Here is a 23,011-nt window from a genome sequence, read left to right as displayed (position 1 = left end):
TGGACTCAGGCGGCTGTGCCTGTCTTAGGTTGCCCTCCTCAGGGGATCTTACCTGTCGTTGGCGAGCCAGCCTTCTCACGTCTGAGTCTGCAGCTTTTTATAACTTGTTTACCATTCCAACCCAAGGCTTGTTCCTTGGTTCCCACAGTCAAGGGGCTACACCAAGGACCCATAGGTATTCAGTTAATGTTAGACGTTTTTTTCCTATCTCCTCTTACAATGTTTGAAAAATTAAAGACTTCAATTTGAAGGCAAGTGAGTCAGCTTTGTAGATATTGCAGTCCAAGTACAAAATACTGAACATACTTCTTGGTTGAAGTGATTGTCATGCAGACAAAATACTGGTTAATACCAGTGAGGAATCTAAGTCGGCAGGAAACTAATGTAAAGCAACAGAGCGTACTGTTGTGTTTAGAGTTGTATGCATTATAGTATGAATGGATTTAGAAGCTTTCTAACTTAAATACGATATTGAGGACTTTCTGCTTTCAATATCTGCTCCAATTTCAACAAGTCGATTGCTGTGTGTTTTAGGGAAAAGGGGATGAGAGGGGGAGACATATCATTCTTCGAATGCTAGTGTGGTTTTTATTTAGGTATGGAATAAATAAGGGCAGTGACAAGTTGTTTAACAAAAGTTAATCAAGCGTCTCTGATATATCAGACAGTGGCCAAGATGTCAATAACATAAAGATGAAAAGCCCTGGTTTCTACCTTTGAATGGTTTATAATCTAATGGAGAGACAGAAAATACATAGATAATTTCCATAAATTAGAGTAAGAATTTTAATGGGTATAATGGAAGCATAGGGGGAGAAGTACTTATGTCTGCAGGAAGAATTGGGTAGGACTACGTGGAGGAGACATGGTCATTCTTGAGCCAACTCTTGAGGGAGGGGAAGGCATTTTCTAGGTGAATATGGGGATAGAACAATCTAGGCAGAGGAAGTTGTGTCTAGATATGTGTGAAGGACCACAATATCACATGCTCACAGAACCACCACTAGCTTAATGTGGTAGGAGCAGAGATGGGGTAGAAATTTACCTTGAGAAACAAACATCCTTGACATTGAACTCAGGGTTGAATTCAGGCTCATTTTGTATAGGGAACCCTGGATAACATAATGCCCAATTCATTCACTCAACAGGTATTTTTTGGGAAGCAACTTAAAGGCAGGAGAGAGGGTACCCTGGGCAACCAAGGTTCAGAGGAGTCAGTTCTTGCCCTTCGAGTCCATAAAGTCTGGTGTAAGAGCTTATGATTAATGTGTTCAAATTAGAAATTTGGAGAGTTTGCAGTTAATTGCAAGTGGGTATTTCGTGTGCTAAACCTTTACAAAAGTTGAGAGCCATGAAAATTGGAGTTAGAACTTAAAGCCCATTTACTTTATTATCCGATAGCAGTAGTGATGGTTGGCTCTTTACCAAGGATCTGCATTCCCCTTTCAGAGTGAAGGGTAGTTACTGGGGAGTGGCTTTTTGGAAGCAGCCAAGAACTGCACTTTCCAATTCCTCTTGGACTTCGGTGGAGATATATGATTAGCTCTCATGAATGGAATCTGGCACATATAACTTGTTGGCTGAGGTGGTTAAGAAGTAGGTACCCTTCCATCTTCTTTCCTCCCTCATCTTCTGGCTGGATTAAAAAAAAAAAAACCTCTATGTTTCTGAGAATTGTGGAAGCACAAGATAGAAGAACCTGGTTCTTGAATCACCACATCCAAGAAAGTGACTGATCAATTAGAAACACTCATTCATTGATACAGGAGTGAGACATAACATTATATTGTTTAAAGTGATGAAAAATTCGGTGTTGGTTTCCACAGCTTGTATTACCCAAGTTATTACATAGTGAGAATTCCCTTAGGCAATATACCATGCTTCCTGAGATTGAGTCTTCATCGTATCATGAAGGGCCAATGCTTTTATTTGACAAATCTGGTTGTTAGACAAATCTCCATTTTATTAAAATAAAATCTGATTAAATCCTGTCATTTTTAGCCATTATCTGGAGCAAGGCCAGGTGAGAAAATGTATGTGTTTGTGGTGCAGAGGGGCTTCTTTATTATGTCATCATAGAGGGAAGAGGCAAGTTTTAGAGGCTGGGTCAGGCTGGTAGGCATGTTACGTGGAAGGGGAGCTAAGACAAAACTAAGCTGAGGACGGTGTGGTCAGAGGCAGAGATGGTCTTGGGAGGAGCTATCTAGAAGCTCAAAGTGAGTCTAGGAGCTTATGAAGGTTGAAAAGACCCTCTTGTGATAAAGACTGTGAGGACTGAGTTCAGCATAAAATCCACTGATAGGCACAAGGGGCTAGATGGATCTTTCCATGGACGGTGGCTGGGGAGCTTGTTCTGAAAGGAATCAGAGTAGATGAGACAGGAGCAAGAGAAAATAATTTAACCCTTTCTCTATGTCCTGCATGAGTTTTCTTTTCCAATTTAAGCAAACCTTTCTTTCTCTTGTTTTTCTTAGTTTATAGAGTTTATAAAATTTGTTTTATTTCCTTCTGGATTCGTTTTGTGTTGTGCAGAATTCAGTACTTCACACGTGGCCAGTTTGTTGCAGAGGTCCATGACATGAATGTTCTAATATCTGAATGTTATACATATGGTAGAGTAGGGCTGGGCTTTGAAATGAAATAGATTGGGTTTGACTTCTCAGTTTGATTTATAAACTGGGTGATTTGTGGTAAATACTTCTTTAAACTTCAATTTCTACTTTTATAAAAGAGGAAATAATGCTGTATCCTATGGCTATTGTTGTGTTAACAGACCATTCAAAGCTTAATGACTTAAAACAATAACCATATGTTATTTCTCAGGATACGCGACAGTTGGCTGAACTTGGCTGGACTCCCTTATATATTTGAAGTCAGTGTGGTCTGGGAGTTGGTCTAATCTAGGATGATTTCAGCTGTGATGATTTAAATGGTTTCTCATCTTCTAGCAGGCTAGCCTACACTTACTCATATGGTGACAGCATGGTACCAGGAGAGGGAGACTGGAAGCACACAAGGTCTTGTGAGACTTGAATTCAGAACTGGTGTGATGTTACCTTGGTTACATTCTTTTGGCCAAAGAAAATCTAGCAGAAATTCAAGGGGTGAAGATTCCATCTCTTGATGGGGCAGTGGGGGGAGGGAAAAGGAAGGGAGAGGAGGTATAAAGTCACATTGCAATGTCTGTGGTTGGGGGAAAATCACTGATGCCAATAGATGCAACCAATCTACCACAAATACATTCCTCCAAGAGATTTAATCAAGAGTAAATAAAATATTATATATAAACTGCCCAGCACCCAGTAGGCAATAAATTCCAGCTTCCCCCTTTCATTCCTCTCTGTTACTTCTTTTCTATTAATAAAACCTGAAAGTTTATTCCTTTTCTTAGCTGCTACATTATTATTCTTGGACTTGTATTTTTTGTATGAATCTGTCTCTCACATTCTATATTTATATAACATGATGTATTTTCTCGTCTTCAGTTTAAGGCTTAAAATTTCTCCCTTAAAAAATTAAAATTTATTATGTCCATAATAATAGTTCATATATTGTGCAAGATGTTGCACATAATAGTGTGGCAGTTAGGCGAACCCACTCAGGGAACAGACTGCCTAGACTTGAATCCCAGCTGTGCCACTCAGTAGCTCTCTGACCTTGGGCAAGTTACCTAACCTATTCTTTGTAGAGAGGGAGTAATAATAGTATCCTTTATCGTATGATTGTTATGAGAATAAAATCATATGATATTTTTGAAGTCCTTAGAATGGTGCTTTGCACATAGGAAACTATATGAATAGTTGTTAAATGAATGAGAGAATAAATACATCTCTTCCTTCACCTTCAGGTTATCACAGTCCACTGTATGGTCTCCACTCTGCAATTCCAGACACTGTCGAACAATTTTAGCACTTTCCCTCTGAACACACAGGAAACCTATATGAATAGTGAATGAATAAATGAAGTCCTAACTTCAAGATATTGCAGCAAGATACTGTGTTGAATAGAGGTAGCCACCAAATATTGTTGGTTGATTCAAGATTCTTCTCCCCAGCCCTGTGTGCCTTTAGAATTCCTCGCAACACAGTATTCCTACAGCTTTTATAAATCATTCCAAGCAGATACCTAAAAAGCAAACTATTTTTCCTACCCAGTCTCCTGGGTGGGCTCTGACCCTGTGTTCCAACTTGTCAAGATGCTTTTGAGTCTTGATTCTTTTGTTTTTTCAATTATCTCCTAGCTTGATTCATCCACAAATTTGAAGATTGTGTTACCTTATTTTTACCTTATTACCTTACCTTATTAAGACGACCCCTAGCCAAACTCTGCTGTACTCTGTAAGGAACCACTTTCCATGCTGGCACGATTGTGTCTTCGCTATCTTGGGCATTTGGATTGTTTGGCAAATTTATAATCCACGCAGGTTAACTTTCTCCATCTTGTCCACAAGGATGTTATGAGAAACTCCAAAGCTTTGCAGAAATCTGTTTACAAGGTGCCCATGACATTTTTTAGGTCACCAGTCTAGTAGCAGTTCTATCAATAAAAACAGTGAAGTTAGTTTGAAATCACATTATTAATAGTAAAATTTTCTATTAATTATTATTATAGCCAAATTTTTCACAAAAACATGTTTAAGATTTTTTTCTCTAGATATTTGTCAGGGAGTGGTCTATGTTTTACAAACTCAAGCCTTTTTCCTCCAGTTACTCTTTAATTGATTAGAATCCTTGGACAATATATCTTTCCTTTAAAATAGCTTCAAAATTACTGTAGTTATACATATACATTGTAATAAATACAGATAATAGGCAAAACAAAAAATGTTTAAAGTCACTATATATGTATATATATTTGTGTGTGTGTGTATGCGTGTATATATATATGTAATGGAGTATTATTCAGCCATAAAAAGAAGGAAATCCTGCCATTTGTAACAACATGGGTGAAACTTGAGGATATGCTAAGTGAAATAAGTTAGACAAAGAAAAATACTGTATGATCTCATTTAAATGTGGAATCTAATAAATAAATCTCAGAGATTCATGGAAGATTGGTGGTTTCCAGGGACTATAGGGAGATGTTGATCAAAGGGTAAAAAATTTCAGTTGTAAGGTGAATAAGTCCTGGGGATCTAATGTGCAGCATGGTGACTGTAGTTAATAATACTGTATTGTATATTTGAAAGTTGCTAAGGGAGCTTAAATGTTCTCAACACACACACACACACACACAAAGGTAACTATGTGAGGTGATGGATATGTTAATCTATTTGTGGTAATCATTTTGCAGTGTATATGTATTCAAAATCATTACTGTGTATGCCTTAAACTTACACAATATTTTATGTCACATATATTTCAATGGAAAGAAAATCACCAAAATTGCTACTATCCAGAATAAACTGCTGTAAATGGTGTTTTCTCATCCCTGTCTTCCTTCTTTCCTTTTTATTCCCTCCCTCGTCCCTCCCTTCCTTCCTTCCTTCCTTCTTTTATGGAAAACTGCTATCCATACTGTTTCAAAGCTTTCTTCCACTTAACAATCAATTATTAACATATTCCTATGTTGTTATTCTTCCACACATCATTTTTGATGGTTGCATACAGCTTTGTTGTGTGAAAGTAACAATTTAATTAGCAGTCCTCTATTTTGGGGCACTTTATTTCAATTGTTTAATATTATAAATATTGCCATTTTGAACATTTTTGTGGGTAAAATTGTGTACATACTCATGATTATTTTATTAGAATATATTACTAAAAGTAGGTTTCTTGAGTCAAAAGATGCATCATTTTTAAGTTTTTAATAAATTTGTCAAACTACCCCCCTCAAAATATTTTTGCTGTTTATATTTTACTATTATCTCTTCTAGGTTTTATTATTAAAAATTTTTTAGCAAATTTGATAGGAATAATGTTATTTAGTTGACTTAATTTGCATATATTTGAATAATAGTGAGGTTTAACTTTTAAATAAATATTGGTCCTTTTAATTTTTTCTTTCATGATTTTTCTACTGACTTCCTTTGTCTGCTTTTCTATTACTGTGATCATTTTTTCTTACTTGTACGTATGTTTGATTAGTGTCAGTGACTCCTTGTCTATTGCTAATGTTACAAAAACTTCTGTTGCTATTTGTCTTAAATTTTGATTTTGTTGATATACATACAATTTTAAATTGTATGTAGCCAAATCTAGTTATGACTTGAAAATAAAATTATGTCTTTGGTGTTGTCTTCCAGTAATTTTGTGTAATTGAATATTTAAACCACCTGGAGTTGACTGTTGTGTATTGTTGAGGTCAGGACCTCACTGGAATGGCTTCTTTCCTCATCCTTTCACACTCATGCCAGTGAGAGCAGACACGCTCAGGGCAGAAGCCTGAGTTGGAAATACCACTGTTTTGACTCATGTGGCATTTATCTCGTACTTACCAGTGAAGCCAGAGGGATATTCTGATACAGCTTGTGTTTGCTCTGATCTCATCTTATTTTCTTCTGCATTCTCATCATCACTGTTTTTTTCAGTTGAGATAACCACTTCCTTCCCTTTTCTCTGGAATTTACCTTGGTGAGCTCAGTGGGTTCTACAAGCGGACTAAATCTAGTTTTAAAAAATCTAGCCTGGCCCACAGGCATGATTTTCTTTTATGGAGGCTTTACTATTTTTATCATCTTTGCTCAGTGGCATTTGTGAGCTGTGCAGTCTATCCATGAAATGGATCATCAGATGAAGGTGGGCAATCATGAGCTCCAAAGCCCTAGAAATCTTTGTGTCTCTAAAGAGGTAACATAACAGGTGAAAACTCTAGTGAATGCTAGGTGAATCAGTAAGCAATTGTGATGCAGTGGGATCTGCCAATGACTCCTGATGTAAGGTTGTGCAAGGGAAATGAACTAACATTTATTAGATGCTGCGCATACATTTACATAATTGAGTCCAAACTGCAGTTCTGCCCAGGTTACATGTTAGCATTCTGATTTTCAGAAGAAGAAATTGAAGCTAAGGGATTAATCAATTTGCCTAAAGTCACATAGCTGGTACAAGATGGAGCTGAGATTGAAACAGAGCTCAAAAACATTCAGGTCACTCAGGATCATTCCTGCTCTTATAATAGTTAAGTAACCAACTGAACTCTTGGCTCAAAAATCTGCCTTAAATGCCAAGATCAAGTAGCAAATGGATGTGGTATTCGATAATCTATGTCTACGTCCTCTGAGCTCCTAAGGTACCTAAAGTTGGAGTACAGCTGTTTTGTGGTTCCTCCCTCTGTACCTAGTTTAATGATGGTCAGTAAGACTCAGGAATCTGACTGCTCCAGTACTTCTTTCTTATGTAGTCCCAGAATTTCTAATAAAAGTGAATGAATACGTCCTAGCCACAGATTTATAGTGCTAGAACCACTGACCTGAACAGACCATCTAATAACCTCACGTTTAATTTTTAACACACATAACCACCCGAATAGGAAAAAAATCCACTTTACCAGAATTTGTTGCAAGACATACTTCTTGGATGAGATGGTAATGAGGCAATGTCTGGTTCCTGTTAAAGGTCATAAATAAACGATTCATAACCGAAACAGAAGTATAGACTCTACCATAAACATCATTACTACCCAGTGTACTCTCAGTAGAACATGCTTTGAGAAACATGAGACATTTCTTTATACCTTAGTTTAGTTGTCACTTGAATCCTTCCTGACAGTTTAGAATCCAGATTATTTTAAAGTGGCTAGAGGAGGAGATAGATCACTCACAACTGGAAAGAGCTGAAAATGATATTTATATAAAGTTCATACCAGGAAGGGACCAATGTGTTGTTTGTTTTGTTCAGACTTACACAGTTTTGTCCCCATTGAAGTTTGAATTTCATGGTCAGGATTAAAAGTAGTAAAGCGCCAACAAACAGTGTTTCTGGGAAAGCTGAGTAAGATTTCAAATCTAAAGCTTATAAACATTATTCCTTTCTTCCTTGTTTGACTTAGTCTGTTTTCTCTTCCTGTGGAAACTAGCTTTTGTTTTGAAATCTGACATAGTAATAGATTGTTGCAAAGGAAAACAGGAGAAAAGAAACATTGTTTTAAAATATTTCTTATATGCATGAGTATAACTTGTTTATTATTTTTCAGTGAAGCCTTTTTACTTGTTAGGAAAACAACTCTGTGCTACAATGTATTGCCTGCTAGTACTTCATGGAGCTGTGTATCAGTGGTCGATTATTTTTGAGGGCGGTGAATGGAGGATAAGAATCTCATGCAAAAGCATAAAATGAAACTTATCAGTAAGAGTCTGAGGGGCAACCTGATGTAATGAAAAAATTCCCGAACGCAGAGTCAGGGGATCTGTGTAAATAAGGGGTAGTTGTGTTGGATTTCACTTTGAAATATTCTGTGACAGGAAGTGGATTTAAGAGAGGAAGGAAGAGGGACTTCTGGGGCTTCAGCGTGAGACTGTGAACGTTAAGCAGAAAAGATTGCTCTGGACAAGTCTGAGTGATGCCCTGTCCTGGGGAAAGAGCACTACTTGGAGAGGAGTGGGCATGTGAATGAACCTGAGGATGTGACCTTGGAACCCTGTCTGGTACTGGGGTGCTTGGTTAAATGCTGCCTAACTTCTGCCTGGACTTGTTAGAGCAGGCAGACAGCTAGATATGAACAGAGAAAGGGGGACACGGGCCAAATAGCAGGAAACCATGTAACATGTGAACAATGGGGGTCCTTGGGCAGACAGTGGAAAGCAGGAACTTGGGACTGATAAGAGATCATACATCTTGGGGTGACAAGTATCCTGGAGGCAGGCAAAGAAAAGTGGGAAAGGGTAGGAATCTCCAGTGTCCCAGTGTAACTTTTTGCTCATTATATCCCCTCATTACAATAAAATTAGCCTTGCAGATTAGAAGTACCCATCATGCACTGACGCCATCACATTTCCGGATTCAATAAGGACAAAAACCCCTCCTCCCATTGGGTAGGTGCAGCTGGGATGAAAATGAGTAATATGATCTCAAACCCTTCCCTCCCCAATGAATATTCTGCCCATTCATTTTTACATGCTGTGTAACCAACTTCCCAATGAAACTCCACACAGCTGCTCACTTGAGCCCGCCCGCTCTCTTCAGTAAGGCCTCACTTAACTTTCTTGACCTCCGTGTCTCATCTCTGAATTCTTTCTGCAATGAGACAAGAACCTAATCACCGGCAGCAGAGTCATCCTTGTGTCTCTCTTTAAAGACTGTGAAGCCCAGACAGGGATCTCCCTCTACTTTGCTTGTGGAAGTGACTTGAACCAGAGGCCCAGATCACCTAGGGGAATAAATGTAGGTAGAGGAAAAGGAGAAAATCCCAGATCACTGCAAAGTTCAGAGATTGAGTAGTAAAAGAGGAGCTTAAGAGTGGAGGGGGAAAAATAAAAGGTCTGGTGAGGAAAATTAGAGTGGGTGATGCCAAGGCCAACAGAGGAAAGGATTTCAGGAAGTAGGAGTTGCTCAATGAAGCTAAATGTTGCTGAAAGTCCCACTAAGATGAAGGCGCAGATGGGCCCATTGGATTTGGCAACATCAGGTCTTGGTGACCATGACGAGAAAATGGAAGAATCAGAAGTTTGACTGGAGTGGTTGAGATGAGATTGGGAGGTAGAAAAGTGGAGACAGGAAGTATAATTACTCTTTTGAGGTTTTCCCTGTAAAGAGAAAGAAATAAATGGGGTGAAAACTAGAGGGTACCTTGGGTCAGGGGAGGGTGATTTAAGATCAGATAAACTAGTCAGATGAGATTGATTCAGAAAAGTGGGAGAAATTGATGATGTAGGAGAGAGAGGACATAACTGAAGGTGATGAGAGGACATTGATCAGGAGATCCCAGTGGAGCAGGTGGACTTTTTTTTTTTTTTTTTTTTTTTAGAAGAATGGACACATCTACCTTAGTAATGGCTGGAAAGGAGGTAGAAAGAATAGGTATAGAAGAATGTAGACGTACAGAAAGATAAAGGAACTCCATTTAAATTGCTTCTAATTTCTCAGGAAAATAAGAGGTACAGTCAAGGGCTAAGGGGATGTTTGAGGAGAGAGGGAGAAGTATGAAGGAGTTGTCTCCGAGAGCTGGAAAGCAGAAGAACTGGGGAGGTCTAAGTAGAATTGTTGGGAAGGGTCAAATATCCACCTGGGGCTCTGAGTCATGAATTTATTGTGGAAATAATTAGGGATATTAAATGGCTTTCTTTATCAAACTTCAGTTACTAGAATATGGCCAGTGTTAAGTTTAAGCAGATCTGGAGATGTTCCAGGCAAGTAGGAAGGAGGAAGAGGACAAAAAGGAATTTGCATGTGAGCAGTTTTCTGGACGTGGAGGATAGTGATGATGTGAAGGGTGATGGACTGAGAAAAAAGTCCTCAGTAAGTGGGGGAGCGATTGGGACCTTGATATATGTTGTGCTCTATAAGGAGGTGGAAGTGAGTGTATTGTAGTCTGATGGTACAGGCTTCCATGAGCTGGATATTTTATAGAAGGAAAGGCAAATGAAAGCTTTGAAAGTAGCTCTGGGAGCTAGGAGGACACTGACTCAACCAGAATCTGAAGTTCATGGACTGTAAAGAAAAAAGCAAACTTTGCTTGTGTCCTTAGGAAGAACAAGATTTCAGTTGGATAAAGATGGTGGAGAAAGGAGAGACAGACTGGGAGTTCCATATGGCCCCGTACAGAAGAGGGTAGAGAACGTTGGAAAGGATGGACATAGGACTGTGGATCCAGGCTGGAGGGGATGGGTGGATGGATGCTGGGGTGTTAAGAGTTCTGAGAGGGTCGAGGAGAAAGGGATGTAAGGCGTGAGAGGTTAGCCTGATGGCCTTTTAATGGAAGGTCCAGCAGTTCCCATCTAAGTCTCCTAATAAAACTCAAAAGAACTGGGAACTGCAAACAAAAGGTGCTGTATAGACACTCTGGGGTTTCCGGACTCTCTTGGTTTAATTAGCTGCATGCCTTGGTTTTGCATGGACAAGTTCTTGTTTGGCTCTCACTTTTTTCATGTATAAAGTGAGTCAGTTCCAGGGCTCATGTGCTGTTTACGTTTTCTGAAATGGCCCCTACTTCCTTGCCAGGCTGTGGAATCCTAGCCATCCTTTAAGAATCCTCTCAGAAGCCATCTCTACTTGAGGCTTTTCTCAGTTTAATCACCCATTTCAACCAGATGTGACCTTTTTGTTCTCAGAATCACTGTAACACTTTGTCTGAACCCCCTTGCTAAGCTGGTGGCAGTTCTCAGTCTTCCAGATAATACAGTTCTTTGTGTTTATCTCTCATCCTTGTCAAAAAACTCCATGAGAATAGGAAATGGGATACATTCTCTTTGCTCAAGTAGATGCTCAGTAAGTGACTTTTGAATGAACCAGTGAAGCATACTTCTGGAGGACAAAGTAGTAATGAAGTAACAGACTATTAGAAAGAAAAAGTCAAAAATTATCTTGTATTATACTTCATATCTGCATGGGACATTTAGATGAGTGAAAAAAATTGACTTCACTAGGTCTAAGAGTTGTTTGTAGGCCTCTTGCTACAAACCTGAAACAATTACAGATACAGTAAAGCTATTAATAGAGGCTTAAGGAATCCTGTCATGTTAAATGGAAAATAACAGAGGACAAAAGTTAAGAGGAGAAAATTCATGTATGTAAAGACTATTGAAAATATAAGGGAAGTAAACTGAAAGAAATAGTTCCTAGGCTTTAAAAATGCAAACATAGAATTTGTAGTAATACTCAAGAAGTGAAGAATTTCTCTAGGCTAATGGTTGCCTAAAAATGTATCTTTACTGGGAAATGTATTCACTGGTCTGTGAAATTGTGTGACATGATTTGGAATGCAATGCTGTCTGTTAAGCAGAGTATATTTATATATATATTTAATTTACAGGCTACTTTTTTTCATTGAAGTATAATTGGCACTTAAAATTTATGTATGTAAGGTATACAATTAGATGATTTCATATGTATGTACATTGTTAAATAATCACTATAATCAAACTAATTAACTTGTCCATTGATAAAAGGCTACCTTTGAACCAAGAACAAATCTGTCTTTTTTAAGGGGGGGTGAGGATTCACTAGGTTTAATACTGACAAAAATAGAGTTGGACCCTAGAGTGTAATTTTTTAATATAATTTTTAAAGATTACATTTCATTTAGTTATTATAAAATACTATGAGTGGAGTGTTTTAATAGCTGAATTTTAAAAATCAAGCATTAAGTCAAAATGATCTGACAAAAAAAGTACTTATTGGGACCAACAGGACAGAATATTGGAAATTGGAACAGTGTTGGGAAATTCCAGAAGTTTGTGTTACATAACAATTGCACCACCACTGTTACCATTACCACCACCAACAAAAATAGTAACAGAGACTTTATGAGCCCTTACTCTGTGTCAGTCTCCATTCCACAGCTCTACATGCTGTCCCAATTAGGGTTCAACCAGAGACACAGAACCAGTAGGAGAGGTATATTAAGAGATTTGTTTTGAGGAATTGCCATATGTGATTGTGGGGGTCCACAATTTGGGTTGTTAAAAAGGGCAAGTGGAAACTCTTGGGTGTGAGCTGAAGCTCCAGTCCACAAACAGAATCTCTTCTTTCTCTGGGATGACTCAACTCTGCTCTTAAGGCTTTTCAACTGATTGAATTAGCCCCATTCAGATTATTGAGGGTAATCACCCTTAAAATCACTTGAGTTATAGTCATTTTACAATGTTGTGTCAAATTCCAGTGTAGAGCACAATTTTTCAGTTATACATGAACATACATACATTCATTGTCACTTTCTCTATGAGCCACCACAAGATCCTGTATATATTTCCCTGTGGTACACAGTATAATCTTGTTTATCTGTTCTACATTTGGAAATCCCAGTCTGTCCCTTCCCACCCCCGCCCCCACTGGCAACCACAAGTTTCTATTCTATGTCTATAACTCAATAAAAATTTTAAAAAACCCACTTCATTATGGACTTGAATCACATCTACAAAATGACCTTGAGAGCAACAGTTAGACTCATGTTTGCTTGAATAACTGGGCACTGTAGCTCAGCCAAACTGACAGGTAAAACATCTCTTATCTGATTTAAGTCTCAAAAGAATCCCCCTGAAGCAAGTCATACAAATGGTAAATCTTGGAGTAAGAGTTTGAATCCAGGAATTGATGCAGGGCCCAGGGATTACATACCATGCTGGAGAGCATTGTAGGAGAGAAACTAAAGGCATGTGTAGTTTCTTCTCTGAAACATCTCATGAGTGTTTACAAGGACATACTCCTTGTATTTCCTAGCACGCAGTCAGTTCCTTATAACTAGGATTGGTGGCTGCTCTCAGACTGTCACATGGAGGTCATTATCCAGCACCCAAATTATAATGATAAAAAGAACTTAAACTCATTACCTCCCTGGAAAATTGCTTAGTCTCCTTAGTTTCAGAGGGTACAAGGGAAAAAAGCAGTTTGTCTTTGTCATCCTGTTCACCCCCTATACACTTTCCTAAGACCAGGAATTTAAAAATTGGGATTGAGACAAGTGTTAAGCTTAAGTTAAACTTAGGTGACGACTATAGAGGATTTATTTTCATCTAAATCTTTCTTAGCTATCATAAGGAAGAGCCAATCATCTGGTAGAAAGTGTAGAATGAGATGGAAATGCAAACAGATTTGTGAACAGAAAGGGCAGTCCAGGAACTGAACTGCGGAGAGGTGGGTGGGTGGGCATGTTGTCCTGACTGTCTCTGCGGGAGCCTCTGACTACATGTGAGTCCTGGGGGTCCTGGTGGAGAGGCTGAGATCGGCTGGTGTCAGGGTGGACCCGACAAAACACAAATGTAGGTTTTGGAAAGTACTGTTGGTTTCCAGCCCAGTGTCCTGCAGAGACCTTGGATCTGTCATCTCTGGGCTGTCCACTGTTTCTCTCTTCCCTGTTGATTGGATTTTACCTCTCAGGAAGTGCATTCTCTTTTAGGGTCTAAGTTTGGTATTCTAACAATAAAATAACAAAACCACAAACACTTTGCTCCTGTGTCTGTGAGAGACTGTATGCCTTACTTTGATTGCAAGCTTTCTGTAATATTGATCTCCTCAAAAGGCAAGAACTATTTGAGTAGGCTGAATATTGGCCATCAAAGAGAGCAGATCCTCTTCTCTGGAACCTGTAAATGTTACCACAGATGGAAAAAGGGTCTTTGCAGTTGTGATTAAATAAATTAAAAAAAAAATCTTAAAGGGGGAGATTTTTCTGGATTATCTGGGGTGAGCCCTAAATCCAGTTAGAAGTGTTTTTATAAGAGAGATGGAGATGTCACAGAAACAGAAAAGGAGAAGACAGTGTGAACACAGAAACAGACAGGAGTGATGCGGCACTTGTGGAACTTTGTTACAGCAGCCACGGGAAACTAATACAGTATCCTAGCTTTTCCTTCAGATGACTGCTACTGTCTGAGAAAATAAAGAATCCCTAATAGCAGTTCTGCACCTCGTCCAGTGCTCTGTGTGCTTGATCTTCAGGAGAAAATGCAAATGTTTATTGGTTTGTCGTATTGTATTTACTTGTGGTTTGTTATGAGGAACGGACGGGATTGTTCATTTGCTTTGTGAAATAGCCAACATAATGCTCTATAGATGGTGTTTCAATGATTAAAGAACATATAGAAGACTTTAAAAGGCAAAGAATTATGAGAATAATGGTGTTTAGCTTTCAGATCAATGCCTGGTTTTATTACTGGGACTCAACGGCCATCTGTCTCCTTTTCTTGTTGTCGCTGCTGATTTCTGGCTCTGTTCTTTACGCTGATGGAAAGGCTTCTATTGTTCTTCAATTATTATAACTTTTTTAGAATAACAGCTCAGGTAGTCATGATTCTCTGTATTGAAGGCCTTGAATCAGTTTTTAGGCCAATGACCCAATGATAATAACAACAACAATAATAATGTAAAAGTGGGCTTTGTATCATTTACCACAACAAAAACCTGTAAAGGAAGAACTCCTATAGATAAGAAAACTGAGGTTCAAAGCATTTAAGTGGCTTATCTAAGGGCAGAGCTGTATGCTTAACAATGGCATCATGCAGATTTTATTCTTAAATCAATCTTGTTCAATAACAACCACAAATCAGTATCTCAGATACAGCCTAGGCGCTTCAGCTCTCTCCACCTTGGAAAATGGTCACCTCTAGTCTTGGAGATACGATATGCTTATAATTTTAGTAACTGGTCTAGTCCTCCCTTCATCTTCCGTTTCTCAACTCCGCTTAAACCTCTTTCCCTGAGGATTTGCATATCAATGCCCTTAATGATCCCATTTGGATTTTTCTACTGCTGAATTTAGAGCTATAAGAGGTCTTAGAAATACCTAGTCCAGCCACCTCCTTTGACATATGAGAAAGACCACATTAAAAAAAAGAACATGTCGAAGACTTTAAAAGAAAAAGAATTATGGAAATAAAGGATTATAAAAAAACTCCTCTTTCATTAACATGGATTTGGGATTTGAATGGCTTGCTTGCCCATTTGCAAAAGTAAGTCCAAGTGGCAAATGTGGAGTAAAGTTATTCTGTGACATTCAGAGTCTTTTTTGCAGATAAGTGCATTTTATCATTTTATTACAACATTTAGAGTTTACTTAGATCCTTTTAATTATCAAGCTTATCTTAAACTCTTATGCATGCTTTAGGATACAGATCGTTGGAATGGCTAATTTGTACACCAAAGATTTGGTTAGAGTCTAAATTCCTAGAGAAGACAAGTTCATTTGCATTTCCAATTTAGGATGTAATTTCATCTCTTTTTGTTTGAAATGTCTTAATTGGTAAAATCTGTGATAATTTGGCTTTTCTGTACTCCCCAACTGAAGAATTTAGAAGAGAAGGAAAGTCCAAGAGTCTGTGTTCAATATACGAGGCAATATTAAAAACCAGTTCATTTTAACAGCGACATTGAGAATTTATAGTGCCAGCAAATAAGACATGTTATTTTTCTCAAATCTGGATTTGGTAAATGACAGCCACATCCATTACTCTGCATGAGCAGCCCCCCTAACATGAATTCTGTCTTCCAGGAAGGGAACAACTGATTTATTGTACATTTAGGATGGCTTTACTGTGTGTACAGAAAGTCTTAGGTAAAAGAATGTTAGCTGCAAATGCTAGGAAACTGCCCAAGTGCTCATTAATAAGGAACTGGTTAAATATGTTACAAATCTATAAAATGGAACATTCTACTAAAAATGCAGTAGATGTGTGTGTGTGTGTGTGTGTGTGTGTGTGTGTGTGTGTGTGTGTGTATATATATGGAATACTCAAGACATTTTTAAGTGAGGAATGAAAGATGGAAACTAATATGTACAGAACACTACAATTTGTGTTTTTAATTTAAAATTTACTTTTCATTTTGAAATAATTTTATATTTACAAACAGTTGCAAAAATGGCACAATTTATCCTTCATCTAGTTTCCCCCAAAGTTAACATTCGTACATAGCTGCAGTACAATGATCAAAAGCAGGAAATGAGCATTGATGCAATTCTATTAACTAATCTGCAGACTTTTTGCACATTTTTTTCTGTTGTCCCATTAATGTCCTTTAGTGTACTTTGATCTGGGGCAACACCTCCAGTTCATTAGTCTTTGCCTTTCATGACCTTGATCTTCTTGAAGAACACTGATTAGATACGGTGTAGAGGTTCCTCCACTGGGTCTTCAGGTTACAATTATTTTTGGCCAGAATAATGTAGAAGTGGTGGTGTGTGCTTCATGGTATATATATAGGGAGACACATGATGTTGATATGTTTCATTGTGGGGGTGTCACCTTGATCACCTGGTTAAGGTGGTGTCTGCCAGGGTTCTCCACGGTCAGGTTATTATATTTTCCTCTTTTAATAAGTATCTTGTGGGGAGTTAATTTGAGATGATGTAAATATTCTGTTTCTCATCATAACTTTCTTTGAGCATCCATTAGTGATTTTTGCCTGAAACAATTATTACTGTGATGTTTCCACTTCTGTTTTAAAGAGTGACGTACGCCCCCATGCCTGCATCTGTGTAGAATATCTTGGGAATGATACATCAGAAACTGCAGAAGGTGATTGGCTCTGGGGAGGGGAAATGGGGAAGAGGGCAGCTAGATAGCCAAGTCAGCAAGATGTTTCACCATGTAACCTTTTACGCAGTGTGAATTGACCAGGTTCATATCTCATGATTTGGTGAGGGGCAGTGGTGAGATCAAATTTTTTGATTTACAGAGTGAAATCTTTTCAGGTGACACAAGAAAACCTTTTGCTATCAAATTAATAGTTACAATAAAAATTACTGGTAGAGAAGAGAATCTAAATTCTACTTAAAAAAAAAGGATTGTATGGCCTACTATGAAAAAAACATATGTGTATAACTGAATCACTATACTGTACACCAGAAACTATCACAACATTGTAAATCAACTATACTTCAATTTAAAAAATGATTTTGCTGTTTCCTTAAATACAAACCAGAGACTATTTCGTTATATTTTCTGAAAGCACAACTACTTGGGTTTGTGACCCAGAACTGTAACTTGCTGGTTAATTTAAAATATAAACAGCATGAGCATTTTACTTGTTGCAACTTGTGATAGATTTTTAAATAAGGTCTGCATTGTATAATCTGTCTTTTGGCTTAACTATCAATTCTAAAGAAACCTAGGTTCAGTAGTAACAGACAGTGGCACTCCTACCACTGAGAGAAGCCATGCTGAGCAAGTGTATTAGAGTTTTATTTGAAACGTTCTAGTATATTTATTTTCACAACTAAGGAAAAAAATTTGCTTTAAAAATGCCAAGTCTTACATAACTATGATTTCTTACCACAGTCATTGTTCTAAGAGAAGTTCTGGAACCACTGAGAACGTTTTGGAAGCACTGGCTCTTCCTGAGCCCTTCTGGTCAAATACAGTGTGTCTGTGCTCCTTGAACGGCTGATGGGATGCCAGTCTTCCCAGCTTGTGGGCACGGTGGCTCACATCTACACCTGTAACATGGATGTCTACCCCTTTCTTCATCAGAGGGCTCCTCCTTTAACATGTGAAAGTAAGTAGGAGGCTTGTCTCTTGCGTTCTCCACACAGACATCTGTTCAGTGCCCCTGGGGTTTCCCACCACCCCAAGTTCCGCCATGACTTCCCCTCCAGTGGTGGTATGTTGAGCCTTGTTCTGTTTCTCTCCTGTCGTCCTTGGCAGAGGTGATGCTCCTCTCACTAAAACCACTGGAGAGACAGTGAGGGGAAAGTGGATAGTAGTTACAGTAGGTAAAATAGTCAGATAGATCTCTCGGCAGTGATGGAAATGCTCTGTAAACGGCACTGCCTGATACGGTAGTCGCTAGCCCTACGTGGCTGTTGCACACTTAAAATGTAGCCAGTGCAACAGGGAAAATAAATCTTTACCTTGACTTAATTCTAATTAAAACTTAAGTGGTCACATATGACTAGTGGTTACTGTATTGGGCAGCAGAAATGGAAAGCATGGTTTCTGGAATCTGATTGTTGCCAGCTGTGTGATCTTGGGTAAGCCTGATTTTCCTCATCTGGTGTTGGGAGGTAATTATGTACCTACTGCAGAGGCTGGGTGTGAGGATTACATGATGTGTGTGGAACACAATGCTCGCTTTATGAAAAGGGCTCAGTGACTCGTGGCTGCTGTTTATTACACAAATTACTGCGGCTCCAGTCCTTTTTATATGCAGGAGTGTTTCATCCTGTGAAAGGATTACCTGCTCGAAGTATTTGTAAGGTTCCCTTTGATGCACACTGTGACCACGAGCGAATGCTTTCAGTGCTTCTTTGCTACCACCTTGCTGGTGGGGGTGGGGCAGGAAGTTAGTAAATATTTCTTAGTGAACCAACCCACGGGCAGATTTTGAGACCTCGTTTGCTTTCACGGTTTCCTCTGACACTGGGGTAGACTTTGCCCAGGTACTCATGGTGAGAAATAGGTCATATTCCCCCTCAAAAGTATGCTTACTTGGAAACGTACCCAAGCAGTGGTGGTGGAGCCCGAACGAGCGCTGTGAGACGACAGGCCTTTCAGTTCACACACAGAGACACTTTCTCTGCGGCACTTACGCAGAGCGCCTCCTGACGGGCTCTGGCCCTCACTGCCTCCCGCGTCCATGCTGCTGCGCCCACCGACGACGGAACGCTCAGCCGCGAGAGTGGGTGTCCACTTGGAATGTCTGTTTTCCTGTCTTCACTCTGATGTGCTGGCATCCTTTGGGGTCAGCTCTGTGACCTTCACTGGCGGGAATACGGGTCCTGGGCTTTTTGCTTCCGTGAGACTTCTCCTTAAATAATTTAGAGGAAAATGGCTAAGTGGGAGGAGGAACAGTGCCTACTCTACCTGGTAGCATCTGAGGCCCGAATGCAAATGACTCTCCTGGGGAAAGATGGAGAGCCTTAGGGCCTTCACATCCTCTGACCTTTGCCCTTTCCTAACTTAGTCCCTGAAAATCCTAGCCCCATTCTTCTGTGATTCCGTCCAGTAAGCAATGAATTATCCTAAACAGTCACCAGAATATGAGGGTATTGATCTCACAGCAAATTCTTTTTAATTTAGAGGTTTATTGATATCTGAAGAGATTTCAAGGCACTCCTAGAGAGAATATTTATATTAGGTTATAATATTGTGAAATATTAAATATGAACTCACTGTGCTAAAAATAGGAGTTCTGTCTGTTCATTAGAGAGAGGTATATATGTTTCAGTCAATTTTTTAAGAAGTGTGTTTGTTTCCACCTTTTGGTGTTTGGGGCTTTTCCCTCCAAATGTTTATTCGAACAAAGAAATAATAGTTCTTATTTTGAATAGAAGTGTAAAAAATTCAATCCTTTGTGGTATGCAGTACGGAGAAGCATTCTGAAACTTGTTTTAACACAATGAATATAATATAATAATGAGTCCCTGAATTTAAGCCTATGGGTTATGTGTATATGCCTGAAGCATTGTTTCAACAATAAAGTTAGAAATCCAAGAAAATTCTGCTCGTAAAAGACCCATAATACAAAAAGGAGGGCTACTGAAGGAAAAATAATATAAAATATCCCCACAACTCCTTTATTTTGTAATTATTAGTTACTGATCCCCTAGTTTGTGGCTTGACTGTTTTGAAATTTCCTTTGTGTATGTTGATGTTTTGATTTCATGTGTAGTGTTCACAATTCTTGGGTACATGAGGAGGAAGACTATGAATAAAAGTTAATGTTACTGTTTCACGTGAGAAGAACCATTAAAATGTACAGTATTCATCAAAAAGTGCCTTTAATTATAGAGGAATATATGGTCAAGGCTAGCATATGGATGGTGGAATATTTCTTATTGTAAACCTGCTGAACCCTGGGGATTACTATTAATTTTTCTTTTATTTTAGGACTCCAATTACATATATCTTACATACCTTTATATTCTTTCATAGGTTACTGAAGTTCTGTTCCTTCTTTTTTTTTTTAAAGGCTATTTAGTTATTAAACAGAATATCAAACCAAAGAAAGATCCAGGGAAACTGAGTAACTTGCCAGCGTACCTGAAGCCCTCACCTTAAATACCATCCTCAACTAAAAATGTAAGAGGATTTGAGGATGGGGAGTCCGTTATGGAAGGCTGCCAGGAAAAGCACTTTAATCAAGGATTACCAATTAATTGTAACTAGTTGACATACTGTTCAGGAAGTTGAAGCCCCTTATGTGTGACAACATTGTGTTCATTGTATTGCAAAGACTGGTCTTTATGGCAATAGTTGTCAAACTCAAAAGCAAAATTAGCAATATCTGTTTTGTCTATTGCTTCAATGGAATATACTGTTCCATGTGAGTAAGTGAATTTTCTAGATAAGTGGAGCTCTGATCTTGTCTTTAAAAGATTATAAGCTCCTTGAGGACAGAGATGAAGAGCTATTTATTTACAGTGTATTTCCTAGTGCAAGAACTACAATATTAGGCACAGGCACTTAGAAATAGACCTTTTGACTTCTACGTAATTTATTTTTCACAGCCTCATTAAAGGGAGCCTACATGCATATTCTGGAACCGTTATTTGTTTATGTGCTTTCATCCACTTGTAGACACTTAGCTTTCTGTGTAGTTCACACTCTGTATCCTTGGCAACCATCACGTGCCAGCTCCGTGGCTCACACTAAGTATCAAATGGCTTGACCTGAACAGCTTTGGAGTTAGATTCTCTGAGTCTGTGTTTTCACTTTGCCAGTTACTAGCTGGCTGACTTTTTGCTAATTATTTCCCCTGGGTCTCTGTTTCTTCACCCATTAAGCTGGCACTTGTGTAAGGTGACTCCTCTATGTGCACCTAACCCAGAGTCTGGCACCTAATAAGCACCCAATAAATGTCTCCTCCCTCCCCTCTCTATTTCTTTGCAGGGTGGATATTTTTTTCCCTCGTTTTATAGATGAAGGTAACTGAGGTATAAAAAAAGATATGTGACTTATCAAAGTTTACTTTTGTATTTAGAAAAAGCGCCAGAGTTAGACATTTATCACCTGACCTCCTACTCATGTTGCCGCCTTATGTCAAGCGGAAATGAAATAGATAACACATTTCAAACAAAAAGACAATGAGAATTTTATTAGTTTATAGCAATGTTTCATCATTGTAGACTCAGTAAAAGCCTCTAAGATTAGTCTTATGTTAAGGTTCAAGTGGAATGTGGCCAAGTTACCGTCTTAAACAATCTACAGGTGGTAGAAATAAAAAGACATGAATCCAAAGGATGGTAATCCAATGCAGTGCATCATAATGAGGCAGGAAGCCCCATAAAAAGACCAGCAGGATCCCCAAGCAGGGCCACTACTCTCCTGCCAGCACCATCTGGTTCCCTGGCCTAACAGGCTCTATCTCACTTTTTGCCTCTGAAATGGCTTACTTACCCCTAAAATTCTATTGGTTCCTTGAGCTCACTTCTGATGGTTATTTCCTTCACTCCTGATTGGTTATTTCTCTCACTTGTGACTAGTCCCCTTCCCTAACTTCTGACTGGTCCATTTGTAGTACTTCATTTGCATGGAGCTCACTCCTGATTGGTTATTTCTCCCTCCTGATCGATCCATTTCTACAAAACTTGTTCTTAATTAGTCAACTTTCCTTATACCTCATTTACATAAGATGTTGAAAAGTGTAAACTGGCAGCCTATAAAAGCCGGTATAAACCTACAGACGGGTTCCAGAGCTTGGAGTGTTAACTTCTCTAGGCCCACTGGCTTCATAAATCTGAGTTATCCAACTCTCCGGGTGCTGCTTGGTCTCTTGCCCGGGTCCAGGTTGCTGTCACAACTGAGCTGTAACACTGAGCCATACCACCGAGCTGTAACACACTTTTCTGCAACAATAAGACCCTCATGGGTGGCTTGAAGCACCAAGAGAATTCAGAGAGGTGGGAGGCGTCACTTCTAGAGGGCAGCCTGTTTGGGCAGGTGCAAGGATCCTCCCTCCATCATGGGACTTCAGGACTGCTCATTTTCAAGTTTTCTTGCCAATGCTATTTATTCCTTATTTTAGGTACTGTCGTCATAGGAAAACACCTGGATTTTTATTCAAGGGCAAACCTCTTTATAAAACCAGTTGTGCAGTTTTTTTCTGCTGCTTTGTCTCTATCTGGAACAGCTGTTCTGGAAAGTATTGCATTTGCTTCCTGCATTTAATTAGTCACTCATGACCAGCATGTACTATAAATGAGTTCTTTGCCTATTGATGATGATTCAGGTCAAGCATGGCAGATGGTTCCTCATGCTGAATTCTCCAGCAAGCATTTATTACAAGGAGATGGAGGCCTCTAGTTCATCAGAACAGCCAAGAGCAAACAATTTGCAAACAGATCAGCCAAGGTTCCTAAAGTGGGGCGGTTTTACCACAGGAGGCTTCACCATAAAGTTCAGCCTTCCTTTCGAACCCAGCCTCCTTCCTGCTTTCTTTTTACTCCCTTACTCCTTTCCTCCTTCCTTCCCTCCTTCTAGGGG

The 23,011-nt window shown here is 38.9% G+C and overlaps 1 long non-coding RNA gene across 1 annotated transcript; it reads right to left on the bottom strand.

The window, feature by feature from the left end:
* Positions 1–832: 832 nt before the first annotated feature.
* On the bottom strand, positions 833–7,544 carry LOC135318752 (uncharacterized). Its single transcript, XR_010377073.1, has 3 exons — positions 7,489–7,544; positions 4,299–4,536; positions 833–1,636 (listed from the first exon to the last, which is right to left on the bottom strand). It is a non-coding gene; the product is annotated as an uncharacterized LOC135318752 (long non-coding RNA).
* Between the last annotated feature and the right edge of the window lie 15,467 nt (positions 7,545–23,011).

Source organism: Camelus dromedarius, chromosome 21 (genome assembly GCF_036321535.1).
Source record: "Camelus dromedarius isolate mCamDro1 chromosome 21, mCamDro1.pat, whole genome shotgun sequence".
NCBI classification, from domain to species: domain Eukaryota; kingdom Metazoa; phylum Chordata; class Mammalia; order Artiodactyla; family Camelidae; genus Camelus; species Camelus dromedarius.
Note: the sequence above shows the minus strand (reverse complement) of the source record. Positions and strands in the feature narration are given on the sequence as shown.